Here is a 26,842-nt window from a genome sequence, read left to right on the forward strand (position 1 = left end):
GCCAGAAACTGGAGGTGGGACCAAGCAACCTGTGTTTTCATAAGCCCTCCAGGGATTCTAATGCACTGTCATGTTTGAGACTCACTGCCAGGAGGTTCAGTGGCTCAGGCCTTCAGAGATGTTCTGTCGGGACTGAAGTCCAGCACCCTGTCCACCTTACTTCTCTGCCTCCACAGTGACAGGTGTTTATCAGATGTGCAGGCTTATTTGGAATAATTGTGTGCAGCCTGGGTTGGGGTTAATGCTAGGTACTCTCTTGATAATATCTGTGAATCACAGGAGCTGTCCAACTTAAATATAAAGCAGAGACGAGTGTAAAAAGAACTGCTGTGTCATTCTGCTTCTCTGGGTAAATATATTTTTCCCCTGCATATGACATTGTGGATGAAATTGCTCTAACTTCAATGCTTATTCTTTTGTGTGTTACTTATATGTAACAGTATAAAGCACTGATATAACCTGTGACATATATTTGAGTATATGTGTTTAAAACTTGCAGACTCTGATCTTACCTAAGGGCCCTCTTTTGATGTCCATCTTTTTTAAAAAAATTATTTATGTATGTACTTTTATTTTGGGGGTATAGTTGACACCTGGTGTTATCTTAGTATCAGGTACACAACATCGTGATTCAGCAGGTTTATACATTATGTCCACCTTAAACTTGCCTCTCCTGTTTCTATTGTTACCCTATCTCTGACGTATGGCATTTTGACCCTGTCGTCTTCTCCATATAAAATGATATCTAACTTTGCACCTCCCCTTTGTCGTCGTTTTTTTCCTAATAGAATTTCATGCCACATATCATGTCCTGATCTCTGGGTCCTGATTTCTTTTTTGGAGGCACAGAGAGGCTCTTAGCAACATCAAAGACAAGAGTGATTAGTTTTCTCCTTTGCAGTAAAATAATCCTTGCACTGAAATACATTTTAATTTAGTTTTCTCTTTCAAAATGTCAGTTTTTTCCCATCCCCTTATCTTTGATTAATTATTTAATAATTTTCCAAAACAAAGTTCCCCCCTTTCATGGACACAAATCCTTATCCTGACATGCAAGTTCCTGCCTGGTATGGCTCCCTGTCTAATTACCATTCTTTAGATCTTGGCTGAATGTCATTTCTTTGGAAGCCCTTCCTGACCCTGCAGACTGGGGCAGGCCAACCATCATATATGCCTTCGGAGTACCCTTGTACCAAGAACTTTCTCTTCCTAGCACTCATTACAGTCTGTGATCATATATCTAGTGCATTTACTAGTTTAAGCTCTGGCTTTTCCATCAAAGCTCTCAAAGGGCCAAGACTCTGTTTTACTCATCATTTTCTTTTTAGCACCTGGCAGAGTGCTGGACACATAGTAGGCCCTCAAGAAATATTTGTAGTATGGAATGGACTGAATTCCCAGAGTGCATTAGCTACTTGGGGTCAGTTCCTTATGGTAAAAGCAAGCCTGCTGGACCAATTTGCTAGCTCACAGCGACAAAATAGAGTATTTACTCAAGGCTGCCAGAGGCCGATTACTGAGTCATAGTTGTAGGGCAGGCAGACAGTGCCTAGCACAAAGTCTGAAGCATGAGATAATGCTAGAAATGAAAGAAATGGGGGAATTGGTAATAAAATAGATAGCCAGGAAGGTCTAGATCAAGAAATGTGGGGGGGGGGGAACATTTCAGGGCCAGTGGATCAGAACAGAGACTATAACAATGATCTCCTTTCGTGTAGTAACCTGTGAGATATGGGAAGCATTTAAGACATTAGTGTAGAACTAGAACAATAAAATTCAGGTAGTAAGTAACTCTTAGAAATGTCTGCTTTCATTTAAAGCTAGTAATTGCTTGCATCAAGGCAAGAGATCTTAAATGATTATAATCACTAGAACTAAAGGTGCTGTTTAGAGTATTTCTTCGCTAGTCATTTCTGTTGTCTTTTTTTTTTGATGTCATAGTAACAGCTTTCAGATTTAAAAATAAATTCCTTTTGCAGCATTTTAAATGCTGCGACTATGCAAAAATATGATCAGTCACCTCATTCTCTTGAAATATATAACTGAAATAGCAATAAATAATCCACCAATGTGGACAGGATGGAAGAAACAGAAGTGGAAGAAAATTTAGTGTAAGGAAAAAATATAAAAATCTATTTATGGAAGCGTTTATTTTCATATTGCCTAGTTAATAATTAGTGACATCTTTTGCTCTTTTCTATTTATAACTTTCTTCTTCCTTTTGCCACATGAAATTATCCAATTTTTAAATAATTCATATGTGTAATAATTCTAGTACAGTCCTGAGGGAGATAATCTCTTGTGACTGATTTTCTTTGCCTTCTGGGTTAGCTGCTTAATGCTAAAAACAACTCTTGGCTTGGATGATTCAAAGCATAGCAGGAAAATAATAATAGGGAATTCTATACCAAAAAAAAAGAGAGAGAGAGCGAGCTATTCCCAAACATGCAAAAGAACAAATAGGCTACCACTTAGTTGTTTAATTGAATAAATACGTTTTTAATTTTGTCAAAATGAAAAAAATATAGAATAACTTATAAAGTATGCACTTCCTTTTTTTTTATTGCTAACATAGCCATGGGCTTTGAAAACATTTGTTTTTTTTAGATTCTTTTTACCACATTCTGTCTGGGGAAATGAAGAAATAGGCACTATGCTTATTTTAGAATATTCTTCGTTATGTTGTGGAATCATTAGTCTTTGCATGAAATGTGTCACAATTTGTATTTGGCCTACAACATTGTCAGCACCCCAAGACACTTCTTGCTCCACTATTTTGATTTCAAACACCATAAGTTAGTTTTGCCTGATTTTGAACTTTTATAATACAAAATCGTATGTAGTTTTTTTTTTTTTTTTTTTTTGGTCTTGTTTCTTTTCCTCAAGGCTGTTTTTTTTTTTTTTGCAATTCATCCATCTGTGTGTAGTTATACTTCATCCTTATTGCTGTATAATTTTCCATTGCATCGGCGTACCACAATTTCTTTATCCATTTTATCGTGAATAGACTGGGTTGTTTCCACTTGGGGCAATTGTATATAGAGCTGTTATGAACATTCTTGTGCATGTTTTTGGTGCACATATGTATATATATTTCTGGCGGGTATATACCTAGGAGTGAAGTTTCTGTGTCATATATTCAGCTTTAGTATATAGTTCCGGTTTTCAGGCTGGCTATATCAGTATTGACAGAAAGAGTTTGAGAAATCTACTTGTTCCATATCTTTGTCAACACTTTGTGTTATTGTTATTGCTATCATTGTTATTATTATTTTAATTTCAGCCATTCTGGAGGTGTGCAGTGATATCTCATTCTTGTTATTAACATGTCTCTCTGATTATTAAGGCTAAGCATCTTATCATATGTTTGTTGATCATTTGAATATCCACTTTGGTTAACTGTATTTTATCCATTTTTCTACTGGAGTGTATGCTTTTGTTATTGATTTGCAGAATAGGGGTTTTTCATGCACAAGAGTACTTTTTAAGATAAATAAATAAATAAATATAACAAATATATATATATATAACAAATATATATATATATATATATATATATATATATTACAAATATCTTTTCTCATATTCATAGCTTACTTTCCGCTTTCTTGGGGTCTTTTGATGAACAGATCTTAAAATCAAATATAGCAAAATTTTCCTGTAGTTAACATGGAGGCTTTTGTGTAGTTTTATATGTTTTTATATGAAACTCCGTTCTACATAGGTAACATGGAGTTCACATAGGATTTTCATGGCCTCTTAAAGAATTTTGACTCTAAAAGTCATGAAGCTGGTCTCTGTTTTCATTTAAATGCTCTTTTGTTTTTTCTTTCATGTTTAGGTTTGAAACCATCTACCTTTGTTTTTTGTGTTTTATGTGAGGTATGGCTCAAGATTCATTTTTGTCCCCATATGGATGTCCAGTTGACCTAGCAACATCTACAGAATCATGGGAGTGTTGTCTTGTATTTGGGTGATCACACATCTGTGGGTCTGTTCTGGACTGTGTTCTCTTCCATTGGCCTCTTTTTCAGTCTTGGCTTTAGTGTTGTGTTGTTTTAACCGGTTTACCTTTCTAATAGATTTTGATATGCGGTGGTATGAGTTCTTCAAATCTGTACTACTTTTTAAAGATTACCATGGCTGTTTTTGACCCTTTGTATTGCCCTGTAATTTTTAAAATTTTTTCCTAGCTTTCACAAAAAAAAAAACTTACTGATATTTTTATTGGGATTATGCTGAATCTATAAATTAATTTGGGGAGAATTGGCATCTTTATAATAATGAATCTTCCAAGATATGAACAAAGTTAATCTTTCTACTTATTTAGGTAGAACTTATTTTCTCTCAATACCATGTTATTCTTTTCAGTCTACAAGTATTACATATCTTTTGTTAGAGACATTCCTGGTCATCTGATGTTTTTTGGTGCTGTTGTGAATTTTATCTTTAAAAAAATTTTGTGTGCTTCTGGCATATAGAAAAATGATTTTTATGTTGACTTTATATTCATTTTTCTTTCTAAATTCAGTTATTAATTTTCATATTTTGTCCATAGAATCCTTTGAGTTTCAGGATAGGTTTTTAATGACATATTCAATTTTCTTAATAGATGTAGTACAATTCACATTTTCTATTTCTTTTCATGTCATTTTTAATAAAATGTGTTGTTCAAGGTATTTGTTTATTTCTTATAAAGTTTATTGGCATAAAGCTTGTGATCTCATCTTATTTTTACAGATTTTTTTAAGGATCTCTAATGGTATGCCCTTTTTCATTTCTTATATTTGGTATTTATATCTTGTCTCTCTGATAGATCTTTGTAGACGTCTTCTGATACATCATGTTTTCCACAGATTTAATTTCTGGCTATGTTGATTTTTTTCTATTGTACGTTTGTTTCTATTTTTTTTTTCTGCTTTTCTATTACTTTATCTAGTTTAATGACTTAATTTGTTTTTCCTTTTCTAACTTCTTGAGATGGATATTTAGGAAGTAAATATTTACTCTTTCTTCATTTTCCAATTTAAGCAGTCAAGGTTATAAATTTTCCCTGTAAGTACAGCCTTATGTGCATCCCACGCATTCTAATATGCTGTTATTCAGTTCAAAATATTTTCTAAATTTCCACTGTGATTTCTTCTTCACCACATGGTTGATGAGTATATTGTTTAATTTCCATGTTTGAAGTTTTCTAGTTGTCATTTGCCTTTGATATCTTGCTCAATTCCCAGTGATTTCAGTTCTCTGAAATCTGTTCAGACTTGCTTTATGGCCCAGCATAAAATGTTACGGTCCAGCAATAGACAGAAGTTCCATGATCACTTGAAAAGAATGTGAATTCTGTCATTGTTGGATACAGTGCTGTTTGTTACCAAGTCAGTTTTGTTAATTGTGGTGTTCATGTCATCTAGAAATGTACTGTTTTTGTGAATCTGTTCTTTAGTTAGTGTTAGTTGTGTTAAAATTATCCACTATGATTAAAGGGGTTTTTTTCCTCATTTTAATTCTATCTATTTGTGCTTTATATGTTATTAAGCTATATAATCAGTTGCATGTAAATTTAAAATTGCTATACGTTTTTTAATTGCTGTATTTTCCTAATGGATTGAATTTTTTTAAATCTTACAATTTTTTTTTTTTTTTTTTTGTAAGCTCCTTGCTTTAAAGTCTAGCTTATCTGGTAGCAGTAGAGCTACATCTTTATTTTCTTTAGTGTTTTCTTGGTGCATCTTTTTCCGTCCTTTTATTTTTAACCTTTCTTAATATTTAAGGTATGTCTTTTGTAAGCCCACATTGCTGCTTTTGGGTGGGGGGGGAAGCAGGACAGAGGGAGAGGGAGAGAGAGAATCTTAATGAATGCGGGGTTCGATCTCACAACCCCTAGAGATCATGACCTGAGCCAAAATCAAGAATCAGACCTTAGCCAACTGAGTCACCCAGGTGCCCCATACTGCCACTTTTTAAATTTACTTTTTCTTATGTAGTATGACAGTCTTTGTTTTTTAATTCAAATATATATTCAGTTTCCACTTAATGTAACTGTAATAGTTTCCTAGGGCTTCCATAACAAAGTACTACAAATTGGAGGTCTAAAAAAAAAAAAAAACAGATTTATTCTTCTGCAGTCTGTAGGCTAGATGTCTGAAATCTAGATGTCAGTAGGATTGGTTCCTTCTGGTGGTTCCCAGGGAGAATCCATTCCATTCCTATGTCCCAGCTTCTCGTGTTGCTGGGAATTCTTAACATGCTTTGGTTTGTAGACACATCCCTCCAAACTCTGGTTCCACCTTCACACTGTGTTCTCTCCCTGTGTGTCTGTATCCAAATTTCCCTCTCCTTATAAGGACACCAATCATTGAATTGGAGCCCATCCTAATTCAGTGTGACCGTTTCTTAACTTGATTATATCTGCAATGATACAACCTCCAAATAAGCTTATGTTCAGAGATACCAGCATTTGGAACTTAAATATATCTTTTTTGGGGACACAGTTCTACCCCAGAACAATCATTAATGGTATATCTGGGAATATAGCTACTGTCTTATTTTTTTCCTTTTTTTTTTTTTTTGTTCCTATTTGTCTTCCTCTTTCTCCACTTTTTGCTGCCTTTTGAATTACTCAAGTATTTTTTTATTATTCTATTTCTACCTTCAATTAGCTGTTTACATAAACATTCCTGTATATTCAGTTAGCGTCTATGCCAAAATTACAACACGCAGACTTTACTTATTATAGCCTAATATAATTTTTGATACTTTCTGAGAAAATACTACAATCTTAGAACAATTTAATTCCATTTACCTCTCCCTACCATCATTTGGATTATTTCTGTGATATGTTTTAATTTTATATATATTTTTAACACCACCTCCTAAAAAAGATCAGGGTTGAGTTTTATTTATCCACTTTGTCTCTTGCTCTTCATTCCTCTCCATACATGTTTTCATCAGATATTACTTTCCTTTTGTTTGAAGAATGACCTTTAGTGTAACTTTTCCTGTGGGTCAGCTAATAATGGTTTTGATTGTTTATTTATTTTAGTATTACCTATCTGAGAATAACTTTATTTTTCCCTACTTTTGAAGGTTATTTTAATAGAATATGTTTTTATCACTTTAAAAATACTATCCCACTGCCTTTTGACTTTCATCATCTCTAGTGAGAAGTCAAGTTGCCGGTCGTATTGTTGTTCCTTTGAAAGTGATATTTCTTTTTCTTTATGATTGATTCTACAATTTTCCCTTTGTCTTTGGATTTCACTTCCTTGATCTGGTTTTCTTTCTATTCATCTCCCTTGAGTTTTGTAATGCTTCCCAAATTTGTGGCCTGATGCCATTCATCACTTTTGGAAATTCTGGCCTCTATATTTTTCCCTGCTGAGATTCACAATATATGTATATGTACATTTAAATGGAAAGGGAGTTTACTAAAAGGAACTCTAAAGAGCATAGCTTGGAAAATCTGGATATACCCCTTCATTCAGAGCAGCGACCACCTAAAACCTGGATTTAATTATCATTATACCTCCGGCAACCTGGATTAAATTTAAAAATTTTACAACATCCAGGTTTGTAGTATCTTCTATCCTACCCAAGAGTAAAATATTAAAATAGTAAAAAGCTATAATCTTGTTAAGGAAGAAGTTTGGTGACATGAATCTGCCTAAAGAATGCTAGTACTCAGCATAGCATTTATATACAACAAATACTGATTAAATGAAAGAGAGCCAAGAAATACGGGCTATTTTGTCATGTTGTTAGTGTGTCTTGTCCTAGTTATGGATCTCTTGGATATAGAGCCCGTGAAGATCCGAAAGTAAAAACATGCAGTTAAGCCTAAATAGGAGTGCTTATCATGCTTTATGACTTGGAAGCTTACAAGCACTATGAGAGACAGGGATAATTCCTACACCCAGGTTCCCATGTTTGTACCATTAGTGTTGAGGTGTAATGATAGAACTTATGATACTCACTTTAGAGAGAATTTGCTTTACATGTCTTCATACCATAAAATGCATGAATATTTATTGCCAAAATACCTTTCATTTGATCACATTTTAATCTATGTTATCTATCATATTGAATTTGTTTTTTCCTTACACGTCAATTTGAAAGATAAAACCAATATTTAGTATATTAATTTTTGTGCATTAGTTATTGGTTCAATTCTTAGTGTGTTTATTTATATAAACATTTTTTGAGTACCTTCTATGTTCCAGGAACTTTGAATTAGAAAATGAAGGACTTTCTCTTCGAGTAACTTCACTGTCACACACCAGAAAATTGATGATATAAATATACCAATCTATGATATCCATGATGTTTACAGCATCTCTTTAAATGTGGTGCCCTTGTGCAGTCCACAACCTGCAAGACTATACACAGTGGTCCTATGTATGCTTGCCTTCAGGGAGCTTCCAGTGCAGCCAAATAAAATAGTCACAAATAATACTAGAATGTAGCTCTATTATGTATGTAATAAAGGCAGGCATAAAAACTCATGGGAAACACGAATGACATTGTGGTGTGGGAAAGGTTTCTAAAAAGAGTTTGTCAAGTATGAGTAAAATATTTACCAGAAATACAAGGAGGTTGGAATTTGAGTGATTTTCCAGCTGTGCTAGAAAAGTCTCTCATTTCTCTACCCGATAACCTGCTGTCCTTATGACCACACAGCTAGGTATGTCTTTATGCAATTATGAGGTCATATCTGGTAGATATTAGCCTCTGAGACGATTTTGTTCATTTGTGGTAGAAGACACTTTTGCCCTTAGTTTTTTTGCTCCCACAAGTATGAAATTCCTCAACCATCATTTAGTGAATGCCTCCTTATGTGCCAGGCCTTGTATTCTGTAGGCGTGGTAGCTGTAAATAGGAACGTATCCTGGTCATTTCCTCAACAAGTTTACAGAACGAGTAGGGGAGACAAACAGAAACTTAAGTACATGTAGAAATTGCAAGGTAGACATACTCATGAAGTGCTATTGTAGCTTAAAAAAAATAAACAACTTCCTGGAGGTAGTATGTATTCTTGTACATATTAAATAAGATTCTTGAGAATTTGCACATAAATCTGCCTTTTTGTCCATTTGTTTTCTTTTGTGTAGCATTTACTAATTTTTTTTCTAGTTATAATAGTAGTCAAAATTGGGGGGAAAATAAACAACTTAAGGGGCAGCTGGCTGGCTCAGTCCATAGAGCACTCGACTTTTGATCTCAGGGTTGTTGAGTTCAAGCCCCATGTTGGGCGTGGAGCCTACTTAACATTAAAAAAGGATAAACACAAATATTTAAAAAAGAAATAAGCAATTTAGAAAAGAAATTCTTTTTTACTATATATCCTTTTACTCTCTTCTTCCTATGTGCGTGCGTCTGTGTTTTGAATTTGACATTTTCATGTTTATTGATTCCTTGTATTCATTCATACGTTGTTGTGGACTTGATGACTGCAAGACCTTTCATGGCCTTGCTCATATTTTACCATGATGGGTAAATCTTCTGTAAAATAACAGTTTTTAAAATATTAAAGCATAGTCATCGTTTTCATGTAATATGTTGCAGATTTTTTGAGAAGTTTGTTTTATACTCCTTATGTTGTTGTTGCTGTTGTTTGACCTGCAGAAGTTCAAACTGTGGATCGTTCCGAAAAGTAGGATAGCACAGTAAGAGGATGGATTTCGGAGCCAGATTTTCTGAGTTCAGACACCAGTGTTTCTGCCTAATTGTGTTATTCGAGGCAACTCACTGTATCTGTGGCTCATTTTACTCATCTCTAAAATGGAGACAATAATATTTCATAAGGTTGCTGTGAAGATTAATTAATATATGAAAACTATTACAATGGTGCCTGGACTATAAAGTATTAATTTTGTTGTTAATGATATGTATATTAAATAAGGAAGATAAAATTGAAATTCTGAAGAAAAATCTTTTATTGCAATAAATAAAGAATATGCTTGTATTATAGCAAAGAGGGAGAATAGAGATATTTATGGGTATTTATATTTAAAATATATTTTGAAAGAATAGTTCAATTGGCAATTTTTTATTATGTAATACAAATATTAGTATTAAAAACAACTGAGGAAAATATCTTAGGTATGATAGTCTAGGAGGTGCCAATGAGCAAAATATAAATATTTTGCAGTCTTTTAATTTGATATGTGTGCGCATGTGTTGCGTGTATCTGTGCAGTTCATAATACAGAAAACCACTGGCATTCTTCTCTTTGGTAATGCATGTTCATTAGTGTAAAACTAAATTTCAACAAAAAACATTTATTACTCAGTCTCTCCTGAAAGATGTCTTTACTTACATGAAGAAATTCGAGCAGGTAATTTTATTTGTACAAAATATTTTGCCATGTCAAGCAATTAAAAATTAGGAAAACAAAAGTCTCTAAAAAGAAGGTTCCTTTTGACATTTGTTAACTCCTATAGAATCTTATGAGACCATGGCCTTTCAGGTTGAGCATGTATATCCTTTTCAGCAAGCTACAGCATTGCTTGATTTAAGCTACCTCATGATTACACTATTGGTCACTGTCAGGGAGTAGGGAATTCAAGGGAAGAAAATCCACTGATAGTATAAGGCATTGTCATAAGATCACATCATGCACATGAACGATACAGGGATAAATAAAAGGCCATCAAGGTAGTCAGAGTGACTACCTACATATATCTATATAGTCTTACGCCTGTGAAAAAGGGATTGGAAAAATCAGGACTGTCATCATCCAATGTAAATAACCCAGTGAGATCAGCAAGATGCAATTGCCTTTTCCACATTGGAAGTTGGGATAATGATTTTCTCCATTTTTCTATACTCCTCCCCTTAGAATAATTCTCCTTACAATTCTATAATAAAAAGTAGGTATTAATTACATACAAATTAATCCTAATGATGATAATACTGTCTTTCAGTGTGGCTTCCTAAGTTTGGGAGCTTCTCAAAGCTAAAAGACTGTTTCGTTTTTACCCGTGATGATAATTCATTGATAATGTGTTTGTTATAGTCAAGTGCTGACGTGTATGAACATTGATAGAATTACTAATAATTGGGATGTATTCATTCATTTAGCATTTTAAGTGCTTGGTAGGCAGTATGTATTTTGTCAGCATTGCTGGGATAGCCTCAGTAATGTTATTATTCAACCAAGCAAGGGCTTAGTGTTTCTAGCACCTTCAAATTCAAATGGTGTCCAGTATCAGTGTGGGGTTCGGTGGGTGGGGGGGAAGTAATTGTGTTCTTTCACTGAAAGATTTAACAATTACGTATATATATTTTTTCATATGGCCTTTTCCCCAGAGGAGATTTTCACTATAGCATTTGTTGATGTTTTCCTGCTCATGATACTAAATGTTATTAAAATAGTAACTCATATAATTTAATTAGTATATATAAAAACACAGTAGTCTGAATAAGTATATGCTATATCTTGAGAAACTCAAAACAATTCCTAATCTTCATTCATTATTTGCACAATAATACCTTGAGGTCCAGGGTATGTCTCATGGCTGGCATCTCCCTTTCATATTGGGGCAGAAGCAAAAAAAGTCAAGGGCATTTTCCAAGACTCATAATATATATAATATTAATCTGGTTCACTATTTTATTTTGTTATGTTTTCTCTTAGTTGCTTATTTAAGAAATTATTTTTCCAGCGGTAAACATTAATTTTGTTGAATGTCGTTACTTCTACTTTCCACCATGTTCTCTGCAGGTATGTGGTCCTGGGACATTTTGTTCTCTCACTTAAAACAACCTGAATGTTCTGATTTTCATCTAGTCATTCCAATTTAAATTGCAGGTTATTTATTCCTGTCTAGTCTCTTCAGTCTTTGTCGAATTTTTCTTTATTTTTTTCTTGTTTTGTTTTTTTCTTTTCTTTTTGTTTCCTTTGGAAAGCCTCGCACCTCTGTCTTTCAATCAGAGCAGGTAAATTCACGTTATAATTTCTCCTCTATATTTTAACAGTGCACATTGGTCTTTTAAATGGTTGAGTTCCATTAACCCTGAATTTATGTGTTAGCAGATTCAGATACCTCTGGTCCAAGTCTGAGTTACCTCTCTTACTCTAATAAAAAATTATTAGGCTTATATGGTGAAAAATCATTCTATGCATATAATAATTATTAATTAATATGGAAAAGCATTACTTCAGTTATTTTCCTTCTTGGATTATTTAATAAGTTAATGTTGTTACACTTATGTGACTGAGAAAGATAAAATCTAAATAGCAGATAAGAGATTTATGATATATTTGAAAGATAAGCACATATATAGTTTGTCGCTTATTGTATTAAGTTCTGTCATCCAAACTAAGATCCCGTAGAGCAAAGACACTATATTTTTAAAATAAACAAGTGAACTGAAATTAAATAGTTGATACAGTAGTATAGAGCAGTATACCACAAACGGGTAACCCAAACCACTTGACTCAGAGGGTCCTGGAGTGCTTCTTGAAATGCAGATTCTAAGGTCCATTGCAGACTGACTGCAGGAAAATATCTGGGTGGAGACCCAAGAATTAGGGGATTCTAATGCACACAAGTGTGCTACAGAGAAACCTTTCCCCCCCCCTCAAGGGTATCTAAAGTGCCAGCTGGTTTTATTTAAAAACCTATAAAGTATACTGAAGAAGTGTCCAGCATACATAAATACCAAAGTAGTTTATATCATGTCAGGAGTATGGAGGGGAGACCTTATGAAGAATGATCTCGTAGGCATTCTGTGACAAAACTCTGGCAGACGTCCTGTGTACTCTACTAGGCTAACGTTCACCAGACATTCCACCCCCTAGGAATTACACTTTGTGGCTTGATTTGAAGTGTTTTGTTATCAAGTCACTTTTTTGGGAGGAAAGAAGCCAGTCTTTGTGGGAGGTCTTTTGCTGCTCTTGCATAAATTATTTTGCATCAATTTAGATTGCTCTATTATATCCTTCAGGGATTTTTATGATGTTCTCCCAAGTTGCATATTTCTATGCTTGTGTCAAACAAGGCATTAATATATGATAGAAGAGATTTACATTTAAATCTTTATGTTTTGTAGTTTTGTCTTGATCTATAATCTACATACAGTAACATTCACAAATCTTAAGTTTTCAGCTCAATTAATTTTTACAAATTTAACCCTTACAAGTTGTGGAACATTTCTACCATCCCAAAAGCTTACCTTATACCATCTTCTAATTCAGTATCCATCAGAGGTAATCACCATTCTGAATTCTATCAACATAGTGTATTTTGGCTTTTTCATGAAATTAATATATATAATATAAATTGAGTCATACGGTATTTATTCTTTTTTCTTTGGTCTCTTTAACTTAACATTATATCCACGAGGTTAATCCATGTTGCTGCATGCTGTGGCAATTTGTTCTCTTTTATTGCTCTATTCTATGCCATCATACACATTTACCATTATTTATTCATCCAATCTATTTTCTAGTGTTAGCTATTATAAGTAGCTATGTATATCCTTGCACGTGTATTACGGTGGGCACTCATATACACTCATTTCTGTTTAGTTTTTACATAGGAGTAGAATTGCTGTTCTTAGGGTGTGCATGTATTCAACTTCAGTAGATGATGCCAAATGGTTTACAAACTACTATACCAATAGATATTCCCACCTGCAGTGTGTGAGGGTCCGGTTGATCAAATCCTATCCAATGCTTGGGATTGTCAAGTTTTATTTTCCAGTTTTAGTTATTGTAGCAGGTATGTTTTATCTGGCTTTAATTTGTTTTTCCTGATGTCTAAAAATGTTGAGAACCTTTATATACACCTATTGGCTATTAGACTGATATTTTTGTGAAGTGCAAGATTAGGGACACTTTTAAAAATTGAATGTCTATCTTATTATTGTTTCGTAGGAGTACTTACATGTTCTGGATGTGACTATTTTGTCAGATATGTGTTGCAAATATTTTCTCCAACTCTGTGGCTCACTGTCTTTAAGTAATGTTTATAGTTCTCAGTGTAGAGATCTAGCATATCTTAGCTCAATTTTCCTAAGACTTTGATTTTTTATACTCTTTTAAATGGTATTGCTTTTATTTGTTGATAAATTTTATTTCTTATCCTTTGCTGTTAATATATAAAATTCAAGTGATTTTTTTTTTGGCTTTGTATTCAGTGACTTGCTTAATTCATTCATTAATTCTAATAGTTGATCTGCAGATTCTTTTGAATTTCTAGAAACACAATCATGTCCTCTGGAAATAGTGACACATTTTTTTCTCCCATATAAATCATAATTGTTTTTTAATTTTATTTTCTTGCTTTATTGAATTTTTTTTGCTACTCTGTGCATGTTCACAGATGACTGAGAAAGCACTGCCAGTATTGACCTTGGGATTACCAACAACTTTTATTGAATAAGCAAATTCACAAATAGAAAGACCCATGAATAATGAGGATTAACTATGTTACAGATAGATATGTACATGAACTATAATATTATATATGTATATATTATAGTGTGTATTATAAGACAGAATTTATTTAATTGTGTACCTACTTCTGGATAGATAACTTGTCTCCAGTTTTTCTTTGGTGTTATCATTTCTAGTACTGTCAGAAATCTCAGTAACAATTAGTTATTATATTTTTTTCCATTCTTCCACTTTATGTACACCAATAGGTTATGATCTGTTTCTATCCCCATTTTCTTTAAATTCACCTGCAGTCTTACTCACTCATTTATTTAACAAACATTTATTGGTCTCTTCATGTGTCCAGGCTCATTGGACTACTTTTTAGCATATTTCCCCATTTTTGAAAAAATGGATGCAATCATTATCAGATTTTTTTAATCACAAAAGCTTTCTGCATTCAAGAATATTTATTTATTTCCCTCTGTCTACAGTACCATGAAATCAATATAAAAAAGAGTTCCAAAGTAAATAGGATAAAGGTGAAATAACTCTCATATGTCATATGCTCATGTGAGTACAACTGTATTATAACAAATATTATGCAGTACATATCTAGCTTTCAGGTTTGCTGTTACATGAAGTTATATGCTGTGGTGAGTTTATTATCTGTGACTATTCTTTGCTCTACCAAGGACTTACTCTGGTATTCATTGAGCAATAGCACATGAATTTACCCTTCAACACTTTTTTTAAGTTTTGGCTTTAATTACAAACATTACAAACATTAATAGGAAGTCCTCTAGGATTGCTTAATATATTGATTAGAGTCACATGAGATGATCCTTGAATAGGAAACACTTAGGTCAATTCTTTTAAGGATTTTTTGTGATACTGTTTAGTTAGGTGGACAACATTCTAGGCTAATGAAATAAGTAAAAGGGCAGAAATGAGTAGACTGTGAAATGACAATTAGATTAACTCTTCTAAAGAAAAAAATGAAACCAGACTACAATAAATGATATGTAGTTTAAGTATAGTGAAACATTTGGCCACTGACAAAAGATTTAGATTTAATGAGGAAAGAAAATTTGCACTACCAAAGCTTTTGTGATAGCATTTAAAGGAGATCATTTAAGTGGCCGAACATAGGATCGGTGGAGACAGAAAATAGGGAACGAGAAGACAGAGTCCAATACGGAACCTGGGGTATGATACTGGATGCAGAATGGCAAATCTAAGAATAATGTGTAACAAGAATTACCAGAACTTGGGAATGGCCTGATGAGGCAAGCAAAGTAAAAATGACGTCAGAGTTTTGATTTCCTGGAGAGGAAATACGAGAAGATTGTTGAAGGATTGTCATGTTGAGAGAAGTTAATGCTTTGAGAATAATTATAGTGAGAAGACATTGGAACAGCAACGTAGAAATGTTCTGTAACTCAGGATATGCAACTTAAGGTTAAAAAGGTATTAAAATTCGATGACTGAATGATCTGTCTGAAGGAATATGAAAGCAAAGGGCCTTGGGTGATTCTCAGCCAGGTGGTGAGGAGCACAGGATCCAGCAAAGGACCATCTGAAGAGACATGGGAAACTAAGAGTGAGAAGAATAAAATGTGAAGTTGAAAAACCACATCAGTGAAGAGAATGTGTGATGATTCACCCTATTAAGGAAAGCAAAATGGGCTGGAAATGGAGACACTGGTATAGAGAGAAGGAAAAAGAAATCCTTATTTGACTCAGGTCAGTTTCTATAAAGAGGCAATAGCCTGACTGAAGCCCGGAATGAAGACGGGCGGAGAGGGGATATCTAGAGGTTGGGGAGTGACAGTTATTATTAAATTGCAAACAAGACAAAGACAAAATATACTTTCAGGAATGTTTTGTCTAAACAAATGCTTGGACTAGGTCAAGGAGTTTATAAAATATTACTTAGGAGCACCTGGCATGATTAGGAGCTCAATAAATATTTGTTAAATGGATGAGTGGCTGTCTTGTACACATCCTATGGCTTTTGGTGTATTTTCTGACTACTAAAAGTTTATTAATAGTGATCTTAGTGAAATAGTTATATGGAAATGTAAGCTAGAGGCCAGATTGGAAGCAGTTTCTCAGGGCTGCAGGAGAGGAAAAATGGAGGGAGGTATTCGGCAAACTTGACACAATTATAGAATCACAGAAGCGAATTCTAGAGGTAGGAGAGATCTTGCAGATCGCTGAGTAGGCCAGCCCTCTCATTACATGGCTGTGGATTTGAGGCCCAGTTTTGTTAAATAACTTACCATATATATGTCAAGGTTCAGTTCCAGGAAATTGAAACCACACTAGCTATTTTAAGCATGAAACGATTTAATATAAAGAATTAAGTGTGCATTAAATTGTTGGAATGATTGAAGGAGTGGCCGCTAGGCTTGAGCTCCTGGACTTGTTCTTAGAATGATATAGCCTAGTGGCCCACCCGGGCTGCTGCTCTTGCAGCTCAGGCCAGGGAAGGGGGGAACGAGCGAGCTGCCGCCAGACCTGTTGACTCCAAGAATGAAGACTTCTCCGAAGGTTACAACAGGCACTGCTGCTCTGCGCTTTCCTCGCAGCCTCCACACAGCCCACAACTAGACGTAGCAAGCTTCTACAGAGTACCCCAGTCCTACAATGTCTCCCCAACCACATTCGCCACTCCTGATTTCAAAACTCACTCAGGTTGGCATAACCAAATGCTCACCAGGAATCCTCACTGCAAGCACATTGGGGCAAGCACATTGACCTCTGCAGGCGCTGACAACGCAAGGAGGTTGGAATGGATGTTGACGGCCACATAATCCTATTCACCACCCTGTTTGCTCAACGGGGAGGGAACATCACTGCAACAGAACATGGAAGTCCTGTTATTACAGTGCCTCTGTTATCGTTGAACATACGTGCACAAAGGAGAATTGTATAGCTTCAGCCCTCCTTCTAAAAATCACATTCTGATACCTAGACACCTGTAAGTAACCTGACCACCTGATTGGTTGTTCAAACTAGGCCACATTTGAGAGCGAAAGAAAACATTACTAATATTTATGCCAGGAGAACAGGCACAATACAGAACTACCCCCCACCCCAGCAAACCCAGCTCTAAGCCTGTGTATAAATTATTTAAGATTCTTCATGATCTTGCTTCCACCTCCTTAGTGACCACATCTCTCGACACAAGTCTTCACTTATTTTTCTTCCATCCTTTTTGAAGTTCTATTCCCCCCATTTGTCAGTCCTTGTCAGGTCTTCTGCATGTGTGTCATTGCCTGGAATGGCCCTTCCTCTTTGTCCCCATGTCTAACTTCTGCGAGTCTTTTAAAATCCAGCTCAGGGGCGCCTGGGTGGCACAGCGGTTGAGCGTCTGCCTTCGGCTCAGGGCGTGATACCGGCGATGATGGGATCGAGCCCCACATCAGGCTCTTCTGCTGTGAGCCTGCTTCTTCCTCTCCCACTCCCCCTGCTTGTGTTCCCTCTCTCGCTGGCTGTCTCTATCTCTGTTGAATAAATAAAATCTTTAAAAAAAAATAAAATCCAGCTTACATATCACCTCCTCTGTTGAAATAGTCTCACATTTCTTCTAGTAGAGGAAGTTGGTTCTACTTCAGTTACATACTTACTTACCTTGTATCAAAACATCTGTTTACCTGTCTTTCCTCCCTATTAAACTGTGACTGCCTCAATGACAGGCACTGGGATTATTCACCTTTTATTCGCAGAAGCTAGGTCAGATTCCATGCTAAAAAGGTACTCAAGAAATGTTTGGAAATAGATGGGTGCAAGCAAGTGAGGAGGAGAATAAGGAAATCAAGTAAAGAGGGAGTGAGCAGAGAAAGGAATGCTGGCAATTGTTAGTGATCCTAGTATTTCCATTTGTGAGGCTTCTTTTTGTATAACCAATCCATTAGATCTTCAAAAGTACTGAATGAGTTGAGCTGAAATTAGCTCCCACTCACATAGAAACAGACTTATCTGGATTTCCCATCTGATACTTGAAGAAAATATCAGTATTTATTGACTTCGATGACAGTCAGTGGTGAAATGTTTTCACTACATCTGTGTTAACCCATCAAATATGCCATTCCTTGATTTGAGCTGAATGTATAAATGTTTAGATTTCTTGAATTAAAAATGCATAAAGGTCTCACTTTTCTTTTCACGAGATGATTTCTTTTTTTGAGTGAGCAGTTTCATCCCGCTTGTTGGAGCCCTTGTTGATTTTAGGAAATGTCCCACAGGGAACCCTGATTTAGAGGATGTATTTCTTGCCTTCGCTGCTAAAACATGACTTCCTGCAGTTCACCCCCAATTTTCTCTCATCTACATATGATTTTAAAAAAACCCTAGTTTATAATTCTTTACAAAACCTAGTTTATAATTCTCCATGCAAAACCTTTTCAGCGAATATTTCAAACATTGTGTTCTTTGGACTGTAAGATGATACCTGTGTTTGCTAAGGTTTTGATTTTTTTATTTCCCTCCATGTTTGTGTTAAGTAACAAGCAGCTTTTTTTGAGAGGGGACTACTCTTGGAAGAAAGTTTCTTTCTGTAAACACATTTACAGTACCTCTTGGCTCAACCAGCTTTTAAGGAACAAAGAAATTCAGATTGTTCTAGGAGTAAGGTGAACAGAATATGCATATTTTTTGAGATCTCCTAAAGACTGCTCAACCTTAAATGTCTCTTTTTTGCATATAATATCATATGTTGTAAGAACATATTCAAGGAGATTTAATATCTTATGAAAGTATGATTTTTTTTTTTAAATTAAGAGTGTTGTCAGGACTTTTACACTGAACATTTCACTACTGCCTAACTTCCCCAAGTCCAAGTAAATGTGTGTAGAAAGCTATTTGGGGAAAGCTGAATTGCTGTAGAAAATTCTAAGTCATGTTACAGAGTAACATGCCTGTAAATCCAAGTTTCTAAACTACCATATGTTCTTAGCAAAACCAAATTAAGTGAACTTCTGCTCTTGGCCAAGATAGAACAACAGAGACTGGTTTACCCTCCTGCTTTAAACAACCAGAAATGGACAAAATATATGAAACGGCGGTTTGTAAGATACCAGGTATTGGGCAGTGAAGGATAGGGATCCCTAAGACATGAGAAACAAATGAAGTGAACCTCAGCAGTACTCCAGTTTACTGCCTAAAGGGTTTTTAGTCTGAATCTCAGGGAAGGACAACCAGGCCGAGCCTGACAGACAGAGTGGAGAAGCCCGAGCTGAGAGTCTGGGAGATGAAGGTGACCAGAGTTCACAGAACTATAAGCGACAGGAGAACTCTGCAGAGGTAGAACTCTGAAGATCTGAACAGGTTCCCCTCTAGTATTTAGTCAAGTCCTAATCAGCACATATATGTGAGGAAATTTTGCAAATTTTGGAAAAGAACCGCCTGAGGGGATTAGAGGTAACAGTGCTCATGCTTGCATGGGGCTGGGAATAGTGCTTGTTTAAACTATGTGGACTGGAACATCTTACGATTCACCCAGCATTGGATGGAGCACACAGAAAGGTCTTCCCTCGGTCGGGGTGAATAATTAGCTCTAGATGAGCACTGCTCTGGTCCTTTCTGATTTATCTGAAAAGCAAGACCTGAAAGGACCAAACTGTTTTCAGGTAATTTGACTGCATCCAAGAATAAAGCTCAAGAATATTTACGGGAATAGGAATACACCAGCAATGAGCAAGGTAAGATTCACTGTGTCAGACATCTGATCAAAATTAGCAAGCATGCAAAGGAGTACGAAAGTGCAACCCACGAAGATGAGAAAAATCAATCAGAACTGATCCGTAAGGGACAGAAATGTTAGAAAACAATGGATGAAAACAGCTATTAAAACTGTATTACATACGTTTACAAAAACTGAAGATATAAAAACAAACTTGATTTTTTGGCTTTCATATGATCAGGACTATGTGGGAGGATGTATTATAGACGTGTATTTATATGAGTAAAATGTAAATATAACAATACTTCTTTCCCTCTGGTGGATTTTATTTGTTAGACTAAGAATAATTTTATTTTAGCAAATAATTGTCTTTAATGGAAATTCACTTTAGGAATGGCTCAGCAATTTTTTTTGACTGCAAAACATGCCATGTTTTAAAGTTAATGTGGATAATATTTTGGGGTTGGCAGTTAAACTATTCCAATCATAGTATTTGATAGAAAATATTGCTCTGTCGTAATTTATCTTAAATCTGCAATAATTACTATGGCTTAAATATATTGATGATATATGATAGGGTTATAAAATTAACCTTTCCATATTTTGGGTATTAATCCCTTCTCAGACATATTATTTGCAAATTCCCATTCAGTAGGTTGTTTTCTTGTTCTGCTGGTGGTTTCCTTCACTAAGGAAAGACTTTGTTTTGGTGAAGTCTCAATATGTTTTCGCTTTTAGTTCCTTTGCTTTAGGAGACATATCTAGAAAAATGTTGCTGGGGTCAGTGTCAGAGAAATTACTGTCTGTGTTCTATTCTAGGATTTTTATGGTTTCAGGTCTCACGTTTAGGTCTTTAATCCATTTTGAGCTTATTTTTGTGAATGGTGTCACAGTGTGGTCCAGTTTCATTCTTCTACATGTAGCTGTCCAGTTTTCCCAGCACCATTTATTATAAAGACTGTATTTTCCCCACTGTATTCTCGCCTCCTCTGTCATAGATTAATTGACCAGGGGTGTGTGGGTTTACTTCTGGGCCCTCTATTCAGTTCCATTGATCTATGTGTCTATTTTTGTGTCAGTACTATATTGTTTTGCTTGCTACAGCTTAGTATAGTAGCTCGTAAAATCTGGAATTGTGATACCTCCAGCTTTGTTTCTCTTTCTCAGGATTGCTTTGGCAACTTGGGGTCCTCTGTGGTTCCATGTGAATTTTAATATGATTTGCTCTAGTTCTGTGACAATAGCTGTTGGTATTTTGATAGGGATGGCATTGAATCTGTAGAATGCTTTGGGTAATATGGACATTTTAACAATACTAATTCAATATAATTCAATTATTATAATTCAATATAATTCAATTATTATAATTTAATATAATTTAAATAATATTTAACAATATTAATTCTTCCAATCCATGAGTGTAGAATATCTTTCCGTCTGTTGGTGTCGTCTTCAATTTCTTTCATCAGTGTTTTATAGTTTTCAGAGTATAGGTCTTTCACCTCTTTGGTTAAGTTTGTTCCTAGGTATTTTATTCTTTTTGGTGTAATTATGAATGGTGTTGTTTTTTAAATTTCTCTTTGACTTCATTGCTAGTGTATAGAAATGCTACTGATTTCTGTATATAGTTGTATATCCATAGTTTATTCTTTTTTGTTGCTGAGGAGTATGAATAAATCACAGTTTGCTTAAAAAAATAACCTTTCATCGGAATGTAGTCAAAACTGTTTGATCAGTATTATTCAAGTGAGCATACAACTTCAAATTAAAAAATGTAGATGACCATTTCAGTGTTTTCATTTTATGGTTAATATGCATTTTTAATTCCATGTTTTTATAACTTTGGTAAAAATTTGTTGGCAGGTAGCATAGTAAATTTTATTGCAACACAACAAAATGGCATACGGTGAATTTTTAATCACTTAGGATAACTTGTGGTTGGTGTTGTGGATGTGTAAATACTTAAATAATCTAAATGTCACCTTTACTAAACCTTTTTAGGTTGTCTACAAAATCTGGAAACATAGATAATACTTTATTTTTCAGGGAAGAAATCGAAGATGTCCTTGATGATATTATATACATTTTTCTATGCCTCCAGACTTTATGAACACTCTGTGTTTTTATTTAAATGGTAAACGAATCGCTTCTCAGCATTTGGGCTAAGATCGAATGTCGTATCTGTTCTTACCAGTTTAAATGGTAAATGAGAAGCTTATGTCTTATTGTAATAAATTACTAGACTTCTACATCGTCACAAAGTATTTATATCATAGTGCGGTTTTTCTTATAGTGTAGCACATTTTTCCATGTGAAATGTTTTAATTGTGAATCATATCCTTGACCAAGGATTTAACAACAAGTTAATTATAAGAATGATCAATCATTTATGATCAAGAAAGCAACTTTAATCATCTAAAATAGTGACATCATGGCCCAATGATTAATTATGGAAATTTAGCCAAGAAGATTTTAGTGATCCTCTAGCACGGCCCATTTATTTTATAGGTAAGGAAACTGAGGCCCAGATAAGTTTGGCATCTTTCCCAAATAATTACAGATGGAGCATAGTAGAGCTGGGCCTCGAGTTCTGTTCTTTTTGTGTTATTTTTCTATCGTTGCATAACAAATCACCAAGAACTCATTTTTTAGCGCACATTCTGTAGATCAGAATCCAAGGTGAGTGGACTGATTTCTGTGCTTGGCTATCATAAGGCCAAAATCAAGGTTCTAGCCAGGTTGAACTCCTGTCTGGAGGCTCTAGGAAAGAATCCACTTCCAAACTCATTCCCTCTGTTGGCAGAATTCAGGTTCTTGTTGTTGTGGGACTGAGGTCCCCATTTCCTCAATAGTTGTTGACTAGGGCTCATTGTCAGCAATTCGAAATCTCTCTCTGGTCCTTGCACAAGCCCTCCCCCCCCCCATCTTCAGAGTCAACAATTGTATATTATTTCCTTTTTTCCTTCTCATAGTTCACGTTTTTGACCTTCTCTTCTGCAACCAGTCAGGGAAAGGTTTGCACTTTTAATGACTTATGAGATTAGATCAGGCCCACCTGAAATATGCCTTTATCTTACAGTCAGCTGTGCATATAACATAATCATAGGATTGATATCTTGTTATTTTCACAAGTTCCATGGATCTTTTGGGGGCCATTTTAGAAAGTCTGCCTGCCATATTCCTGAATTTATTCTGATTTTCTTGGTATTCCACCATACAACCTCATTCTAAAAGATCTATGATATAAATGAAAACTCTATATATAGGTATTAAAAGTATATATTTATCTCCCACAAATACAATATTGATATTCATGTGGCTCATTCCATCACTTTATAAGATCACTGTCCATTTTCTACCTTCTTCGGAACACCTTATCCAAAATTGTGCCTTCCTCGTGTCTTTCTTACTCCCCTCAACCTGTTTTATTCTCCTTACCCTGCTTCATCTTATATATCACTAGAATGCAAGTTCAGTGTGGACAAGCTCCATGTCTGCCTGGTCCACTGCTGTTTTCCCAGGGCTTAGAACAGTGTAGGTTCACGCCCTGTTCTTTATATATTTATTGGAAAGAATGTATGGCAAGTATTAATATTCATAATTTAGCTATAATGATTTGTTTAATTTTTATGAAATCATTCCATATGCCTTTGGAAAAAATTTACTATGCTCAAATAGAGTTTCTGTGGAAGTCTGAAACGAAGAAATCTCTTTACCTTTAAAAGTAGCACATACGAGGCAACTGATGTACATAATTTGAGGTTTGAAATTGGCAGCTGTGAAATGGAATTCTCTCTCTCTCTTCTATGCAGTTGAGCTTACCTAGAAAACTTTAACTTCTAGCAGTGTCAGATTGCTAGAATGTACTCTAGTACATTGAGTGTAGGGACTCCTTTTTCTACTCTTGGATTTAGGAGAGGTCATCTACAAAAACCTGAAGTAAGATGGAATATATTTTAGTCAAGAAGAGGAGAGATGTTAATTAAAATGCTATTCAATGTACAGAGGGATAATATTTGGAAATGAAAAACTATTGTCCTTCAAAGATAAGTTTATAGTTTTAGCTGAATAAGAACAATAGAAGAAACACACTAGGAAACACGTCACTAGTAGAAAAGCCCTTCATTTCCAATGAGATAAAGAGAATAAAATAATTTATTTGGGAGATTAAAGAGAGCATGTCAACCTTTTCAAAGGACTATATAGCCCAAGAATAATTTATTAAGGAAGAGTGGGAAGGAAGATGAAGACAATTGATGACTGTAGCAGGAAGGGTATAGATGGGTTTATTTATCAAGGTTTTTTTAGTTTTGGCTGTTAGGAATTAACATCAAACTGTTTTAAGGGAAAAAAATTAAGTCGTGAGAGAGAAAATGAGGTGGCAGTAGTTTATTGACTCATGAAATTGAAAAGACCAAGGTTTCAGGAATGGTTGAATTCAGTGGCTGAAAGTTGTCAATAGAGCATAATCTGTTCTCTCCATTTTAATCTTCACTTTCTTCTTCTTGCATTAAACGTAGACCAACAACTATCCTCATCCTAGTCCCAAGCAGCTTCCATGTTATATTGTGCGAGTTTCAAGCTTAGTAGAGGGAATTTCTCTTTCCTAGTAACTACAAATAAAATAATCCTAGGTCATAGTTTAATTGGTATGACTTAGACCATTTACCCATCCATTAACCGATCACTAGAATCAAGGAAATGGGATATAGTACTTGGCCATCCCTGGGTCAATGCCCAATACCAGAACTGAGTATACAGGGATGGAGCAGGGAATTGAGGGTGGGTGGGCATAAAACCGTGTAACTCTGTGGACGTCCTGGAGAAAGACCACCCCATACCTATGCTTGCTAGTTTTAGCAGATTAAAGATACAGAATTCTCATTTAAATTTAAATTTCAAATAAACATTGAATAACTTTTTAGTGTAAGTCACATCCCATGCAATATTTGAAACATGTTTATTTTAAAAAAGTGTTGTTTATATGAAATTTGAGTGTAACAGAATATACTGTATTTTGTCTGACAACTCTGCCCATACCCAAATTTTTCAGTAATTTATTCAAGAAACAATTGGAATGGGCTAGGCAAGCAACAATGATGAGAGTCCCCTACCATGGAAATGAAGGACTGTACCTTGCAGGAGAATGGGAAATGATCTCTAGGCAAACAGATTGCAATAACAGAAACAAAACACAAACTGCATTAATACAAACTAAGACAGAATAAAAGAGACCAGTGGAAGAGCAGTGGTAGGGAATGCAGGAAGAGGAGGATCAGAAAAGGAGAATTCAACAGTGTGGATTTCCTGTACAATATTGGTTTTCCTCTCTTTTTTGTTTCAACGCCTCTCCCCTTCATCTTCAGGAACGGCCAGGCTCAGTTTTACAGGGGCTGATTTCTGATGGAACTAGGACATAGGTGGGGTTCTGTTCTCCTTATCTGTGAATCATTTTTACATGGGCATGTGACTCAATTCTGACCACTAAAACTTATAGTTAAATGTACTGGGCTTCTAGGAAAGATTGTTCTTGACTACTAAGAAACATGTACGGGAAGACACAAGTTGTGGTACCTGGCTATGATGCTGGAATTGGTGCTGCCATTTTGAAATAATCAAAGAAGCTGATCTGGGAACAAAGTTGATTCACCAAGAATGGCAGGATATGAGAGATGGAGAAAGCTGCTTACTTGATGATCTGTCAATAAACCGATAAACCCAGGAATCATCTGACTCCTGGGCCTCTTGCAATGCAAACTAATATGTTTCCTAGTTGCTTAAAACACTTTAAAGTTTTATTTGCAGCTGAAAGCATTTTAACTGTCATATAAGAGATTCACATGAAAAGTCAGAATGCCGTATGTATTAGACATTGAGGTGACTTTTCTGTTTTTTTATTTGCTAATGATCATAAACTCAAACCATAGAAATGCTATTTTTTTCACTTGAAAGGTAAGACATTTTCCATTTTAAAAAAATGCTGTATGCTATCCCTTAGTGAAAACAAAAGCAAATGTGTACTTTAGAATTAGAACTTTTGGGGAAAAGAAATCACGGAAACTAATATTCATTCAATGGTAATGTCTTTTTTTAAAAAAAGCAACAGTTACTTAATGAAATTTCGGAATTGACATCATAAATTGGCCTGAATATAGTTCTTTGAACTATCATTATGGAATTTCCCAGTTGGTGAAGGATTCAGCTGTTTTTCACAGAAATCTTTTATATCTTGGTGGAATGATGCCCCCCGTATATGGAGGTGCTGGTAGTGTATCTTTTTAGGAATTATAAACATATAAATTTTTAAAAAAGATATCAGTGGAAAAATCACTATTGGATGATTTAACGGGTCAACACAATTTAACTCCTCTCTGCTTCCGATGTTAACATATGACATTTGTTGAATTTTATGCCTATTTTTAGCTCTGATCTTAGGATCTCCACCTACTATTGGAAAATCCAGCTTGTGGCATCCTGGTCCCTTCATTTTCACAACTGTATTCTGTTTGTGAAGAATGTTAAACTTATACATATAGACTCATCCTATGTTTATGGTTACTGTAAAACATTTCCTTCCTCATTTTCTGAAGTTGGTGTACTACAAAGAAAGCTGGGACATTTTGATAAACTGAACCTTACTTTACCATTCGCTTATCCACATGAAAATTAACTTGCATTCCCAAATGGAGCAGGACTGATGAGGAATTTACACAACAAAATTATTGTCAATGTTCTATCTATTAGGGCTAGATTCAGTGACACATAAAAGA

The 26,842-nt window shown here is 35.0% G+C and overlaps 1 protein-coding gene and 1 non-coding gene across 2 annotated transcripts in view; both read left to right on the forward strand.

Moving 5' to 3' along the window:
* ADAMTS3 (ADAM metallopeptidase with thrombospondin type 1 motif 3) overlaps positions 1 to 26,842 on the forward strand; it is a 248,964-nt gene that overhangs the window by 155,458 nt on the left and 66,664 nt on the right. The gene's annotated exons all lie outside the window — the stretch shown is intronic.
* On the forward strand, positions 22,215 to 22,397 carry LOC123789884 (U2 spliceosomal RNA). Its single transcript, XR_015725618.1, has one exon. It is a non-coding gene; the product is annotated as a U2 spliceosomal RNA (small nuclear RNA).

This window comes from Ursus americanus, chromosome 8 (assembly GCF_024610735.1).
Source record: "Ursus americanus isolate L20-20 chromosome 8, mUrsAme1.1.p, whole genome shotgun sequence".
Lineage (NCBI taxonomy): Eukaryota > Metazoa > Chordata > Mammalia > Carnivora > Ursidae > Ursus > Ursus americanus.